Below are 12,500 nucleotides of genomic sequence, written 5' to 3'. Positions count from 1 at the left end.
ATCTATGTTCATAGGTTTCAGATAAAAAAAATTATTTGTTTATTGATTGATTATTTCGTTCCATACCAATAATTCCTTGATCTCGCCTACTCACCCGTGTGACGTCACCACTCGCGATGGGAATCGATCTCGGGCTTACCTGCAAAGAGAATAAAGAAAGGTTGTAATGTAATGACCAACACGTGTAGTTCTTCCAACAACTACCAACTCTCAACACAGTGAAAAGTCAATTGGAAGCGATCAACACCTGTATAAAGGACAACAGTTATCATCACTAGAACAGTTATTATCAACACCCGCATATCTGACAACAGTTAACAGTAACTGCGTGATCACCAACATTTACCAACACTTGTATGCACTATGGACAACAGGAACCAACACTTCCACCATTGCCACCATTTACTAACAGCTGCAAAATTTCCAACAACGAACAACAATTTCAACATTGCCAACAATTACCAACATTCGTGAAAATTGCAACAGTGAATAGCCCTTGCAACGCGTAGCACTGCAAACTATATTCAACATCTGCAACATTTGCAATAGTGACTCATAATTGCAGTAGGGAAGGGAAGGAAGGAAGAGACAAGGGAGAGAGGAGGTGAGGAGGGAAGAGAGGGATGGGGAGGGGGGAGAGAGGGAGGGGAGAGACAGATGGAAGAGTAGGACGGAAGAGGAGGGAGGGAAGAAAACTGAGGAAAGAAAAGAGGAGGAAGGAGAGGGAGAGAAGAAGAGGAAGAAAAGAGAGGAAGGTTAGAGAGAAGGAAGGTGGGAAAAGATGACGGATGAGAGGGAAGGAAGAGGAGAGAGAAAAGAGAGGAAAAACACAAATAAACAAGGACGGCAGAGAAGAGAGGAGGACGAGGGAGAGAAGAGGAGTAAGGGAAGAAGGAAGGAGGAAAGAAGGAGGTGATAGATAGGAGTAGAGAGGTAGGAGGAAAGCAAAGGAGGTAAAGAGATTTTGAGGGAGATTGGAATGTGTGTGTATATATGCATGTGTGTGTGTGTGTGTGTGCGTGTGTGTGTGTGTGTGTGTGTGTGTGTGTGTGTGTGTGTGTGTGTGTGTGTGTGTGTGTGTGTGTGTGTGTGTGTGTGTGTGTGTGTGTGTGTGTGTGTGTGTGTGTGTGTGTGTGTGTGTGTGTGTGTGTGTAGGTATGTACTAGAGGAGTGGAGTGCAGATGGTGTAAATGGAGGCGTGGAAAGTAGGTGAAGTGCAGGTGGAGGGAGTTGTGAGGGCAGGTGGAGGGGGGTGGAGTGCAGGTGGAGGGGGTTTGAGGGCAGGTGGAGGGGGGTGGAGTGCAGGTGGAGGGGGGGCGGAGTGCAGATGGAGGGTACAGACCGTATTGATCTTCAGTCTACTTCCAGGAACGCAAAATGTCTCCCTTGTACTTTAGAGCTGCTCCACCTACTCCTCCCAACCGCACCCTCCCCCCTTTCCCCCTCCCCGCTCGCCCTCCCCACCCCCACCCCTCACCCCACAACCCCTTGCCTCTCTCTCCCCTCTCCCCTTTCTACGCTACCCACCTCGTCCTCCTCCTTCTCGCCCTACTTCTTCCCTTCCTCCTCCTCGTCCTCCTCCTCCTCTTCGTCTTCCCTTTCTGCTTTCATATACCACCCATCTCTTCGGTTCGTCTCTTTGGCTCCCATTGCGTCATTTCTACTCCTCCACCTCTCTCCATCACCTCCCCCTCCTTCCCTCCTTCCTTCCTTCTCCTTCCCAGCCACCTTCACGGAAGCCATACACGTCGATACTCGCATTTTTTATATTCAACCTTACAACCTTATTCTATCCTCTCTATTTTATTCTATTCTGTACTGTTCTATTCTTTCTCCCCCTCTCTCGTTCTCTCACTCTCTCTCTCTCTCTTTGTTTCTTTCTTTCACTCTCTCTTTCTCTCTCTCTCTTTCTCGTTTTCTCCATCTCTCTCTCTCTCTCTCTCTTTCGCTCTCTCAGGTCCCCCTGAGTCTACCTCAAACTCATTACCTTCTCCCTCTCCTTTTTCCTCTTTTTCCTCTTCTTCATTTTCTTGTCCCTCTCCTAACCTCTTTTCATTTTCTCTCCCTCTCATTTTCCCCTTTTCCTCTCGTTTCTCCTTCTTATTCCCCTTTCCCTGTGACTTTAACTTCTCCTCACTCCCCCTCTCCCTGTCACTCTCTCCGTCTCACTCCCACCCTTTCTCCCTCTCCCTCCCTCCCTCTTCCCTCTCCCCTCTCCCTGTCACTCTCTCCGTCTCACTTCCCCCTTTCTCCCTCTCCCTCCCTCCCTCTTTCTTCCCTCTCCCCTCTCCATGTCACTCTCTCCGTCTCACTTCCCCCTTTCTCCCTCCCCCCTCTCCCTCTCCCCCCTCCCCCCCTCCCCCCTCTCCCATCAGCCGCCCCTGGCCGCGCTTGGCCGTCCGGCAAAGCGCTCTAGGTAATTCAGCAGGTCTGCAAATGAACTCAGGGCCCCTACCGAATCTACCGACCGACCTATCTACCTATCTACCTATCTACCTGGGTCGGCGAGGAGGTCCACGTACCCGGGCTACTAAAGGGACGGCATCACGTGCTGCCTCCACCACGTACATACACTATACACGTACACGTAGCCTACACGTACATGTGCCACACGGAGACGCCTTGGCATCAGATAGACATATGCAGAATGAGAGGGGGGAGAGGGGGAGAGGAAGGAAGGGAGGGAAGGCCCTCCTCTCTCTCTCTCTCTCTCTCTCTCTCTCTCTCTCTCTCTTTGGGTTTTGCAAGTGGAAAGCGTCAAGCGTCGAGACTTCGAGATCTCGAGACGTCAAGAACTTCGAGGACCCACGAACTTCGAGAAGTCAAGACTTCGAGATTTCAAGTTTCCTTAATCTCGAGACCTCAAGAGCTTTGAGGGTCCTATAAATTCGCGATATCGAGACCTCGAGAATTTGATATTTTGATACCTCGAGACATCGGGACCTCAAGAACTTCGAGATTATGAGATCTCGAAAATTCGAGACTTCAGGAGCTTCGAGAACCCGGGAACTTCAAGGACCCGAGAACTTCGAGGCCCCCGGGAAATTCAAGAAACCGAAAACTTCGGGACCCCGGAACTTCGAGGACCCGGAAGGCCCGGAAACTTCGAATCCTCGATACTTCGAGACTTCAGGAACTTCGAGACTTCAGAATCTTCAAAGATCCGGGAACTTCGAGACCTCGATATTCCAAGACTTCAGGAATTCAGAAATCTCAGGAACTTCAAGGACCGGGGAACTTCGAGACTCCGAAAGCCTCGAGATCTCGGGAACTTCGGAGACCAGGGAACTTTGAGACTTGGAGATCTCGAAACATCGAATCTTCGACACCTCAGGAACTTCGTGGACCCGAGAACTTCGTGACCTCGAAAACCTCAAGAACATGAGAACTTTGATACCCTGGGGACTTCGAGAACTTCGAAACCCTGGGAACTTTGAAGACCCGGGAACTTCGAGAACCAGGGAACTCCGCGACCACGATAAGAGGACCCGGGAACTTCAATACCTCATGAACTTCGAGACCTCAAGAACTTTGAGACTTCGGGAACTTCGAGAGCTCGAAGTCATCTCGCCGTAGACCTTTTGGCTCTTCAAGAAAGACCCCGAAGAAAGGCGTCCAACGAAGTGAGATGTCGGTACGTGGGCTGACAAGGAGGGCGAGGTGATGCAGACATGGCATAAAATATCGTGGCGTGCTTACACCAGGAGGCGCGTAGCTCCGGCCGAAGACGTCATCTGTGCCCCGTGCATCTCTCGGGCATCCAGAGCAAGAGGAAGTAATTGGTCTCGTTTGATTACGAGGCGAGTTTGCTCCTCTATAGGCTATGTGTACACATGCCTACATACAAACATTTACACACATACACACAGTGGAAGCCGGCAGATATAGCGTAGAGGCCTGTAGTGTGTAAATACTAGTGCCTAACTAGTTACCACTACACAACGTCCCTTGTGTACTAGTGTTTAGCGTAGCTATGTCAAAAACTAGAACTAACACGAACTAGTATTTCTCAAGAAATCAGCTGTTGCGTTTGTGGCTTCCACACTGACTCGGAGAAGTCTTGAGTGTCACCCAGGCTTCGATGACAACTTCACCTTTAAGCGCCTCCGTCCGTGTACCCCTCCAGATACTCAACTTCTGAGTCTGTACATTGTTACAAGATGAACAAGTTTGTTTCGCGGAGGCTGAGAACTGGAACTAGGTTGGTGCCCCTTGTACAGTTCCCAAAATTCAGAAACCCCAAAAATTCGGAGATCACAAAAAACTCAAAAATCCCCAAAAGTTGGTTATCACCAAAACTTAGAAGTCCCCAAAATTCAGGCATGCCCAAAATTCGGACATTCCAAAAACCTCGAACATCCCCGGAAAGCCATAAACACCCAAAATTCAGATCCCCCCCCCCAAAAAAAAAGTCAGAAATCCCCAAAACTCAGACATTCCAAAAGCTCAAAAGTCCCCAAACTTCGGACACTCCAAAAACCTCGAACATCCCCGGAAACCCACAAACCCCCAAAATCGGGACGAAAACGGCCTCTCGAGAAACGCACCCGACCATGGGAAAGTGGCTTCAAGACTCTTCTACACCTCGGAGCTCTCCGTTCCGAATTCTGAAGATTTCTGATTTTGAAATATTCCCGATGGAGGGACCTGTCGTTAGGACGACCTCGAAGTCAGAGAGGTGTCACAAAGGTCAACCTCGATGTCCCTTTTTCAGGTCTTCTTTTACTCGTCCTTCGAGGAGGTGCGGTCAGACAAGGCGCTCCAGAAAACCGACAGTCTCATTTCTTAACCACGCGAGTCTTCCGAATCGAGCTCAATACTCACCCAGGTCGACTTAATAAATTAAATAAAAATCTTAAACTCTCTAGGAGGGAGCTTCGAAGTCTGCAAGACGAGACGACGAGGGATCGAGCTGAATTATGTATCTCGGGAGACCAGATAAAGGTTAAAAAGAAGTAAATAGCGAAGCTTTTTTTTTTTTTTTTGAGAGAGAGAGAGAGAGAGAGAGAGAGAGAGAGATCATACGACTCATCTTGTTGGTGCGAGTGATTTTCATTACCAGTAAAAAAAAAAAAAAAAAATCGTCTGGCGTCATTAGGAATACGAAGTAGAATCCCAACGATCCTTACAAATTCCAAAGGCGATATTTCAACGAATTTCTTAATGAAATCACACGGATAATAGCTACGGTAATCCGAGAATTAATTGTTGATGATTAGCGTTGCTGAAGATTATTTTTATTACAGCATATTTTTAGATGGCCGATCTTCTTGTTTCTGTACCGTTATAGCCGTTAGCCATTGTGACCTCACACCGTTTAAACACAAAATGACATGACGTCATAGTTCCTTTTCCTTACGATTTCCTGTATGCCTACAAATCCCAAATCACAGTAAACAGACATCTTATTACCCAACAACATCCCTGAAAGTCTGTTTACTACATTAAGTTTTCCACCATGAATAGTTTAAGGAATTTGCTAACATCCTTATGCATTAGAGACACGTGGTTTTAGTTCATGATTGGAGGTTAATATGCACTCGGAAAATAATAATGAACCTTTTTGACTTTCATTATCTCTGTTATCTGTTGCCCTCCTGAAGAGTCCCCGTTACCACCTCCAAGACTCTATCTTCGGAGGCGATGTAGGAGAGAGGCAAAAAACTAGAATATGGGCTCCAGTACATTTTACGTTTCGCCCGGCAGCAAGGCTTCTTCAGAAATAACACAGCGGACAAACATCTGACTCCTTATTTAGCCCGAGTTTGAGGGGGAGAGACGAACGTGAAATATTAGTGTAAACAAAACTTGAGCAACATGCTTAGCCTCTCTCCTACATGGATTGCTGTTGCAGCCGTTGCTGCTTTTCATACACTGGGTCGATGTTGTCGTCATAGATAGAAAAGCTGGATAAATAATAATAAATAATAAATAAATTTATTTGGCAAAGGATCATTATCCATGAAGTACAAGAACACATACTTCTAAATAATAATTGCAATTGCCGAGGATAACACAAAAAAGCAAGTAAGCTCATTTCCATTGTGGTCCTCAGATATCGAGGGAAAAATACAAATATTCACACAAACACTCACTTTAGGGGTCTCAGCGGTCCAAGATTTGTAAAAAGACGAATGATTCACATACATACATACACACATACATACACGCATATATAAACGTGTTTACATGATCTACACATAATGCGTAGGTATATAATATACTCGCGTCGCTGTTGTGCAATTTTACGAGTACTTTGGTTTGATCTTAAACGGGCACTAGAGTCTGTGCGCTCCAAGTAGTCTGTTCATGGCGTAGCATTCATTTTAATTTACTACTAGCCATTCTCCCAAACCAACCATAGCACATCCCTCTCTCATATTTCTCATCCGTGTGCTCTTTGATTGTTTCTTTATATTCTGTATATCGTAAATGAAACTGTATAGCCCCATGAGTGTCACTTTTTACGGTTACAGCAATGAACTGAATAAATTCTACGACATTTGGCAACAGCGCTTTTTTCCCTTCAGTGTTGCCACACCAGAGTGTCACAGGTGAGACAGATGGGATGAGGGCGGATAAACTTTGTCATGATCATAAAAAGTGATGATACTCATCGTACCATACAGCTTCCTTTATCATATAAAGAATATATAATATATATATATATATATATATATATATATATATATATATATATATATGCAATAAAAACACTAGGAGCGTGTGTTCACAAATGCGTAAATAACCACTAGGAAAAAGTAAACTAACGAAGCAGAGCGCTTTCGTGTAATTACATCTTCAGTGCAGATACAAAGAAGGAATTAATAATTCCTTCTTTGTATCTGCACTGAAGATGTAATTACACGAAAGCGCTCTGCTTCGTTAGTTTACTTTTTCCTAGTGGTTATTTACGCATATATATATATATATATATACAGTATATATATATATATATATATCAAATAGCACATACATGGGATATAAGACAGAGGCATGTACTAAGGTTGATTTGACACGACGAATGCCACACCCTGAACAGACTTCTTGGAGCGTACAGACTATAGTGATTGCCATTTGCCCTGGATGTCCCAGTACATAAGGCAAAGGTGACCACTTCGTTCACAAATACACACCTTACGCACACACACACACACACACACACACACATATATATATATATATATATATATATATATATATATATATATATATATATATAATATATATATATACATATGCACATGAGCATGTGTATATAAATACGGGTATGTATGTACGTACATGTGTGTGTTCGTATGTGTGCGCGCGAACGTAAGAACGTACGCGTGTGAATTAGTAGAGAACGGCAAAAATGTATCTTCACCTCTGTATTTCAAGAATGACGTTTCTCCTCCTCCTCTTCCTCCTCCTCCTCCTCCTCTTCTTCGTTCTGCTTCGCAAACAATCAGGACACAATGAAAAAATGCGGGCCTTGTCCAAGTCGAACACTCAAGCCAGTGTTTACACGAATGAAACCCAACGTTACAAATCACGTGACCTGTGACGTCACCAGTGGAGTCGTTCAACAGAAAGGGAACACAAAGTATCGTTTCAGGAGACGAAAGCGGAAAGAAAAAAAATCAGACAACTTATATAAAAAAAACGGATTACTTTCACACGTCATATAAATAGAGCAAGTCGACTAGGCCTACGCTGCCTCATCAGCCCAGAGAATATCATCTCTCCAACCTGCACCCCTCACAAGATCAAGCCCCTGAACCCGGATTTACCTACCCTGTATCCTCCTTTTCGAAAACATAAAAAAAAAAACGTATTAACTTTTTTTTAGCCTATCGCATAAACTTAAATGGTTTATTCTACCTTACCGTAATCTTCTTTCCAAGCGACGCTTGGCAACCCGGAATTAGGCCTACAGATCCTCGTCGTGTTGTGTCTGGTAAAATCCGCTGAGCCTCTTTTTAACAAACCTCAACGCTTTCCTCTCCTTCCTGGACGATCTCCGTTCGATATAGGACCTACATGAATACAAGGAATCCTGTAGGACACCTTGACAGGCTCCAGGATCCCCCCAAACCCCGTGACAAGGAGGAAAAGGATGTTTAGGAAGGACACATCGCCTAAGGCCATGACGTTATTTTTTCTCTCCCTCTCCCTCCCCCCACCGCGCCTGCGCGAGGTGACGTCACACATGCATTAACATCATCCATCTCACACACTCAACCTATTTTAGAAACCCAACCAAAAAAAAAATATGTATTACAAATAAAAAAAAAAAAAATACGAGAAGGAACATGACGAGATGAATATAATAGATACATGATGAAGGCAGAGGGTGAGGGAGGGAGGGAGGGAGGGAGGGAGGGAGGGAAGTCAAGGAAGGAACTTGGCAACATAACTTCTTTGTTAGGCCTCGGCCAGAAATACCATGCGGCGGCAATTTTTACTTGGGACTGCCAATCATCCACCAAGCATCGTAACGACTCTGCCCTCCTCCCCCCACCCCACTCCTACCTCCCCACCCCTCCCCCTCCCCCTCCCCCTCCCCCTCCTCCTCCTCCTCCCACCTCCCCTATATTCTTACCCTGCAGGCATACAGACACCAATCTCCTTCGCCCGCTCTCTTGCTCTTTTTTATTCTCTTTATCTATTTTCTCTTTCTTTATTGCTCTCTTTGTCACCTTCCTCCCTCTCTTTACCTGTCTCTTTTTCTCTTTCCTTCTCTCTCCCTCTCCCTCTTTCTCACTCTCCCTCTGTCTCCCACTGTCTCTCTCAATCCACACGCACACGTACAAACGCACCCACGCACACACACACACACACACACACACACACACACACACACACACACACACACACACACACACACACACACACACACACACACACACACACTGCTACTTCATTTACTGAGAACAGGGTCATAGGTAGCCCTATAAGTAATAGTACCCTATGGACCAAAAGGTCTCCTGTCGGCATGCTCCTCCTTTGTAATCCTTTGTATCGGCATCAAAACCCACCCACGGGAACGTACAAGAAGTCATCGCAGCTGCAAACAGCTGCCACCGATGACATCTGTCGGTGGTGCACACATACACATGCAGTCGGCGGCGAGCTGTAGCCTCCGACCGCTGCCCCTTGACCCAATTCGACGACGACGACGACGACGATCGAACTCGGATGAGCAAGAGTTCTTTACGTACGGACGCCGAAGTGACGTCATATGGTCGCCGGGTTCCAAAGCCTAAGGAGTGAGTGATGGAGGGAGGGAGAGGGGGTGCGCTGGGGTGTAATGCTAATAATCAAATATACTGGGTAGTACATACATGCGTACATACATACATGATACACCAGTGCATACATTTATTACATATGTACTGTATGTGAGGTATGTAAGAAAGTAGGCCACTTGGCACAGTGTATAGAACGCGCACGCGCGCACACACACACACACACAAACAAACACACACACACACACACACACACACACACACACACACACACACACGCACGCACGCACACACACGCACTCTCGTGGGCGGGGGAGTTGGATGTGTGTGTGTACGTATAAGGTCACAGCATTACCCATAGATCGGTCATATACAAGCTCTGAGCTCTCTTCCGAGAGGGAAATAGCTGTCGATCACGAGTCCAACACGTGATCCAAGACCATGTTGAATCACACACACACACACACACACACACACACACACACACACACACACACACACACACACACACACACACACACAAACACGTGAGCGTACTTACTACGTTTACAAACGATTATAGAAATGTCATTAACGCTCCAACCTAGAAGCCATGATTGAAGTACAAAAGAAAATGTTGTACTCATTCGAGATGATAATGATGATATACAGGTCACTACAATGACAGCTATCTGATCTACAAATTCATCAGCTTAGTAACCACTACTGTAGTATTTTCGAGGTTAAACCTGGCTTAACTCTTCATCAAGTATCTATGTAAGACACTAACCCCCGTTTCAGATGTCCGCAGGGCATAGTCTCTTATGAAGCGAGTTTGTGTTTAATTAAAAACAAATCCAGTCATTTTAGATACTATTACAAACAAAGTCGGTAGTACTAAGGTATTGTGCGTAAGAAACAAAACATAATTGCTACACAAAGAAATCTTATGCTTTCTAATCCGCGAGGTTTTATTCATAAAATGAATTAAATTTCGGAAAAATATTTCTCCTGTTCTAGGCTTTTGATTAGTACAACATTTAATCTTCCAGGGAGTTGTAGAAGACGATTATCTACTACACCGTAGATGTAGTATCTACATCGACGTAGACTCTACGGCGGAGAGTAATAAGCTGGATAATGTCTTGTAAGAAAAACGTTATCAACTGTAGTACTTATCTGTGAACCCAGATGTTCCTATGTTGGGTGTTTCAGTCTGGGTGTTTGGGTAACCACGGGTTGTAATGTATATGTAGCAAAAATATATACACTTGCCTCTTAGTAATCGGGTTTATTAGCCACAGCCACAAGGAAGAATCGTCTAGCCATTCCAGCAAAAGAAGAGAAAGGAAAAAAAAAATATGATCTGCTCACTTCGTATCAAATCTTCATCCCAGTCTGCGGCGCATGACTCACGCGCAAGTGCCGCGCAGTCATTCAGCCAATCAGCGAGCACCAGACCAAAAGGGGGCGGAGTCAGCTAAGCATTACGTCCAATGACAGCCTCTGATTTACACATGAAGTGAGAGAAAGACATCATCAGACTTTCTCTCTTTGGGGAAATCCGACCCAACCTCACTGTTCACTACAATTAGAATAACAAAATCAGAACACGAAGTGTTACGAATAACATAACAAAATGTGTCCACAAATCATGATATCTGATCAGAAATGACTTAATTTTTCTTGTTCATTATGGAAATATCAAACCTACCCCACCCCCTCCCCTCCCGTCCCCTCCCCTTTCTCTTGTCCAAAGCCTATGATAGGCCTCTCTCTCCTGTAACATTATTACACCGTCCAATCACAGAGCAACACGTCAGTTGGATGGGTGGAGCCTGTTTGTCATTACCAGAATAAAAAGACAATTTCTTGGATTTCTATAAAGCGTATGACTACAGCATGAACCGTTTGGCTTGAGCGTTCGAACCCAGTGCATGGAGAGCACATGCCACGGCTTTATGTGCAACAAGAAACCAGCCTAATCCTCTAAAGAAAAGGGATTAAAAGTTTCTGGCGTAACGAGGAAGATCAGGTTTTTGCCGATTCCTTAACTGAGTCCCTCTTAACCCAGTTCATCTCTTGGGTTATTTCATGTGGGAGTAACATGACGACTTAAAACAAAGAAAAGAAATGAAAAAATAAAAAATAAACAAATAATTAAATAAATAAATAGATAAATAAATAAAGATATATGTATATATATATATATATATATATATATGTATATATATATATATATTATATATATATATATATATATATGATAAGTTAACTAACTGATAGTTGAATGAATAATGAATAAATGAATAAAAATGAACATGAATAAATGTAAAATAGTTTTACGAGAACTACATCCGTCACAAGAACGGGGTCAAAGCTGTCCTGTAACCAGAATCATGATCAAAATAATCGGCTCTCCAAGTACAAAGGGCAAAGGTGACACCGACATAATTGAACACTGTCTTGTACTCCTCAAAAGCATAAGAATGGTGGAGACTGCAAGAGACCATAAGGCCTACATTAGGTAGTTCCATGTCCCTTAGCACCTGTGAACCCTATCCATAAAGTTATCTAAACATTTTCTTAAAACAACATATTATTGTTTCAGCGTTCACTACATTATTACTAAGCCTATTTCATTCGTTTACCACTCCGTTGTTAAACCAAATCTTGACTATTTCCTTCTTAAACCTGAATCTGTCCGATTGAAATATATTCCCACGAGTCCTGCCCTGTTGTCTTAATATGATGACCTTGGCTGTATCATCCCGTTCAAAACCCTTGACACGTACTCTTTGTACACTCGGATTCAAAAGTTCAGTCCACAGTCTTGTCGACTGGGAGGAGATGTCGATGTTCTTCATCTGTGAAAACGGTGAAAGTGTTGGAATCCTTTTAATATAGTTCATCGTTTCAGATCGCTTTCATTTGTTTATAGAGACTTAATCCCATCAAAAGCGCACAAACTTAAGCTCCCTCAAGAGAACAGATGTCTCTAGGTTCCGTTTACCTTCTTCAAACAAACTTGAACACATCCTCCGTTTCTGGGAATTCTGTGTATTTTTCCCTGACGATAAACTTCACAAGCATTTCTTTCATTCTGATTATTTTCTTTGTCTCACATAAACCCAGGCTATTTCATTCGGTTCGAGGGAACACTCTCCTGGGCTATAAGCTATAAAAACCACCTTTATGATCAGTTTCATAAGACATCCCCGCCACCCCTATCAAAGATGTGCTTCTGCTCACACAGACCATTTTGATCATCGTGGGAAAACAATCTCTTGG

The sequence above is a fragment of the Oratosquilla oratoria genome, chromosome 9 (assembly GCF_046742065.1).
Source record: "Oratosquilla oratoria isolate Oo_2021 chromosome 9, ASM4674206v1, whole genome shotgun sequence".
Classification (NCBI taxonomy): domain Eukaryota; kingdom Metazoa; phylum Arthropoda; class Malacostraca; order Stomatopoda; family Squillidae; genus Oratosquilla; species Oratosquilla oratoria.
This window is presented reverse-complemented; position numbering follows the sequence as displayed.